This window comes from Triticum dicoccoides, chromosome 5A, assembly GCF_002162155.2.
Source record: "Triticum dicoccoides isolate Atlit2015 ecotype Zavitan chromosome 5A, WEW_v2.0, whole genome shotgun sequence".
NCBI lineage: Eukaryota > Viridiplantae > Streptophyta > Magnoliopsida > Poales > Poaceae > Triticum > Triticum dicoccoides.
Window position 1 is genome coordinate 508,161,145 of NC_041388.1, and position 4,655 is coordinate 508,165,799.

At 44.4% G+C, this 4,655-nt stretch overlaps 1 long non-coding RNA gene across 1 annotated transcript; it reads left to right on the top strand.

Annotated features, from left to right (window-relative positions):
- Positions 1 to 209: 209 nt before the first annotated feature.
- Positions 210 to 2,269, top strand: LOC119297681. Its single transcript, XR_005145711.1, has 3 exons — positions 210 to 920; positions 1,504 to 1,693; positions 2,132 to 2,269. It is a non-coding gene; the product is annotated as an uncharacterized LOC119297681 (long non-coding RNA).
- The last annotated feature ends 2,386 nt before the right edge of the window (positions 2,270 to 4,655 follow it).

Genomic DNA, 4,655 nt, shown 5'->3' on the forward strand with positions numbered 1-4,655 from the left:
TTATCCGGACCTTTTTTAAGAAATCCTTATGCGGACCTCTCCCTGACTCTCTCCTCCTCACAGCCAAACCTAGCCAAATGGGTCGGCCCGCAATGGCACGGTCCGGCCTGAGTTAAACGGGCTACCTCTCCCCACCCGATGCTCAGAAAAAAACCTCTCCCCACCCACTCTCTCCCCCTCCCAACCACTCACTCTATCCCCCTCCTCCCCCCACCGCGCCGCCCACCACATGCGTCTCCCAACTACGCCGCCGCCGCTACCGCCGCCCTCCTGCGCTGCTGCCTAGGCGTCGTGGTCTGCCACTCGCCGCTGCTGGACGGCTGGAGATTGTCGACACCCAAGTGCCGCCCATGCTCTGGCGCTTGCACGCCGCCGGCCCTGCCCCATCCCACCCTCCGCCACCACCTTCCCCACCCCGAGCTCAGATTTACGACGCCCACTGCCTTCCAGTTCGAGCTCCGCCTTGACCTCATCCCTGCTGCCACCGTCTTCCCTGAACCAAGGAAGCCCTCATCTGATACGCTCTCATCCGCGACGTGCTTCTCCAACCATTGGTACGCGACGGTGGTTCGGTCCGGGAGGTGGCTCCTGCAATCCTGGCGTCGCCGTAGCGGTGGTCCCATTCCGGTGGCATCAGGGGAGCACACATCATCCACGTGCAGCAAGCAGAGCCGGCCAATGATGCAGCAGCGCCGGCCATGAGGAGACGCCTGCCGTGGTGGACGCGAAGACAACATCCGTGGGCATGGAAGACGGTTTTGGATCTTGTGAGCCGCCGCCGCTGGCGTACAGAAAGTCAACGTCGGCCTTCTACTGCTCCATGTCCAACAAGTCGCCCACGAGGCGTCAGTGTGGCATTGCTAGCTCCAGCTTCCCCCCGCAATCATCTCTGTCGCCGGCACTTGCACGCAATCGTGCTGGTGAGGCTCTTCATGTTTACTTTCTTCTGCTTGTAACATGGCCTAATACTCACAAATATTTTGCATCATCTGAACAAATGATGGTAAATTGATTCATATGTAATGTGACATCCTGATTACAAGTTCTCTTAGATTAGTTTTTCTGTTGGAATAATGTTCTATTGGAATAATTATTCTGTTGGAGCAGAACAATGACATCCCTATGATTCAGTTTTTAGGGGATGGACAGAATGGGAGTATAAAACATTTGACTATCGTATTTTTTAATACTTATAAACAGGTAGTATATATCATCGAGGTAGTACATGGATATCCAACATAATCAGAGACCTTATGGTCGGATCGATCTTCATATATAGTAGAATGTTTTATTTGTTTGCGAGTTAGGTAATTGTTTTTTTCTAGCCATGATGTTTTCCATAGTACTAAATTAGTATTAGTTATTCCTACAAGTGTTAGTTGTTCATAAGCATATAATATAATCTGCTACTGTCAATACTTACCTCTGAAACTCTGGTATTCTACTCCTTTATTTCCCTGATACCTTGTCAGTCAGTATGTACTGAGTATATCCACACTACAGGTTTCTGTAGTTCAAGATCAAAGGCAAGAATCAGCCAAATATGATGATGAGAACAACGCTAATGATGGAGAACCTTTATATATCGAAGCTGAGATGTCTATTGGGAATACTAAATTTCAATGCGCATCCTAAATTTCAGTTACCTGAAATCAAGGCCAGTTTTAGTCGATGCCGAAGTAAACTACCACATGTAAGTTTATGGACACACATTAGTTTCCGGCTACGGATTTAATGGCTGCCGAACTTTATCCACATATATAGTAGAATTAGTTAGTTATCTGAATTTTTTCTGATCTGCACTCTTCTTGCCTTTAGTTCTGTTCTTAATAGAATTATTACTTAATAATAGACGAAAACTTGTTTGCCTTCATCATCTGCATTTCAAATGACTCATTATGCATCAGGCTAGCTAGGCAATATGAAATTTTACTTCTTGGCTATAGTCACCGAGCACTGCAATTTGAAATTATAGCCACGAATTTTGGAGTAGTCGAAAGGACATTCTTAATCTGATACAGTCAACCAAGCACTCAATTTTCAAAACAAGAAGCGGTTGCTACCATATTATTTATGTTTACAATTAACAAACTACATCCTGACATTCCTTCTTATTTTTGTTTGCATCCAGACGTGATGACCTTGAGAAAATCCATGCACTTCAATTGGACATGAGTTTTCTGCCATGTAATCAATGATGCACTTCACGTGATAGAACTGTAAGATCAGTACTTCTATCTACTCTATTCATCACATCTACACTTCTGTTTATTCATTCTATGAGCTCTCTATTTAAAGAAACAACAGAGACTACTATTTAAGAATAATAGCCTTTTCAATTAAATGCTGAAGTATGTGTTTCCTGCATGCACCCACAAGTTATTCAAGAAAAACTAATTAATGCCTTAAACTTAAAAGTATCTCATGGCCACAACAAACAGTTCACTCAAAATTAAAACAGGAACTACTTTTATTGTGCTACAAACAAAAGCATAACAGGGTTTAGGAACCACAGTTTTAATTTTGAAAACCTTTACGAGTTTAGCAACAAACCGGCATGGTAGAAAAGTTTTTAGAAATACAGGGTAATAAAAAATGTAGTACTTCAATGTGTGGGCAAGCAATAATACGTTTTTTATAACAACTATTAGGATGTGATTCGAGTATGACACGACATTTTCAATGGTAGTCACATTAGTAACGGCTGAAATGTATGCAACTTCTATATGGTATCGTAGTGTCATTCGAAGAGAGAAGTACTGCTGCTTAAGATAAACAAATATTGACTAAAAAAGTACCATGTCAAAACTGCCCAACTGAAATATCATGATCTGCACCTAAAGTGTGTTCCCGGTGATAAAGACAACTATATGTTGTTTCCTTAAGGAAAACATGCACACACATTATTGATAGACAAAAATGCCACAATAATTAATTCTGTCTAGTGTATACTAACCGAACTGAAACATATAGACTTAAAACAGGGGGCGATTGTCTCATGTTATTATCTAACATGTCATATTGGCTATACCTACATCTCGAGACGTTCAAAGCATAGGTGTACTGGATGCAAAACTATATAGATGCATACTCTAAATCCTCAGAGTCTGAGCAAAACATGATAAAATTGAAGATGAAGTGCACTAGCCCGGAGCAACGCCACTGAAGCTGGGCATTCTTAATCTGATAGTGGTCGCGCACGTTTAAATAAAGATTGCAGTCAAATAAAAAACAAAGATAAACATCTGTACAAAAGCACTCCAGAGCAACAAATTATCTATAGAATAAGAGTAAATGCTCTTGTCATATTCAAAACCCGCCGGTTTCGTAAGTGTGGACTTCAGCCTGTAAGGACTTTCTTATAGACGATGTTCTTCATCAAGGTTTGTAAGGACAAGGAAGGTCTTTTTCACTTCTTTGATTTATCACTTTTCTTCTTGCCATTATCCTTCTCCTTCTCCTTCTCAATGAGGATCTTTATGTTCCTCTTCGCGATGGCTCGAGACAACGTGACATAGAGTTGACCATGAGAGAACACCAGATTAGGTAGGTACACGCTAACAATTGGAATTGTCTGTCCTTGAGCCTTGTTAATCGTCATGGCAAAGCTAAGCCTTACAGGAAATTGCTTCCTCTTGAACTTGAATGGAAACATGTCATTGTTAGACGGGCATAGGGGTATTCGAGGAAGGAATACCCTCCTACCTGCGTGTTGTCCGATCACGATTTCTGCGTCGATGGCGTTCCTCTCGAAACCTCGGACCACAAGCCTCGTCCTGTTACACAGACCATTAGCCAGATCAATGTTCCTCAGAAGTATGATAGGGCAGTTGAGCTTCAGGTTGAGTGCATGCGGAGGCAGACCATTGGGAGTCAACCCATTCAGGAACTCGGGAGCGTAGTAGCCATATGGGTCGTCTTCTGCACTATCAAAGCTATGGTAGATTACTTCTTCTCCCCGAAAATGCTCTACCATGCGTATGTTTATCTTGTCCACATTGTCGTTTGTGGTGGAGAGGATTGCGCGTGAAGTCATGTAATTTGGATCGGACATTTTGTCATCTAGTCTCAGAAACACATGGTCAATCAGCTTCTCTAGGTCGTCCCCCTCGCATGTAGATCGCACACAAATATATCTTCAGGGAGTCGTATGTTTCCTTCATCGTCAACTTCCTCGGTGCCATTGCCTACCCTTAGCAAGTAGTCCACAAACCAGGTGTCATTATGAGCCCTCATGTTGATGACGAGCCTTAGCTGGTGCATACCCTTCCAGAGATGTGAACTTCGAAGGGTTGCATCGATTGTCTGACCCCGGGACCCCCTCCTGACGACCGGAAGCACCTGCCTGAAGTCCCCACCAAACACAACAGTTTTTCCTCCAAAGGGTCGGTCCCATCTTCCCATGATGTCACGCATGCTGTTGTCCAGTGCCTCGACCGCCCGTCGCTTAGTCATGGTGGCCTCGTCCCATAGTATCAATGAGGCCATCCTCAGTAGCTTGGCGGTACCACTCTGCTTCGTGAAGGTGCAGGAGGCGCCATCGTCGCAACTCAATGGGATCTTGAACCTCGAGTGGGCAGTCCTGCCTCCAGGCATGATAGAAGCCGCGACACCTGACGTCGCGGTAGCGATAGCGATGTTTCCCTCGCTTCGAA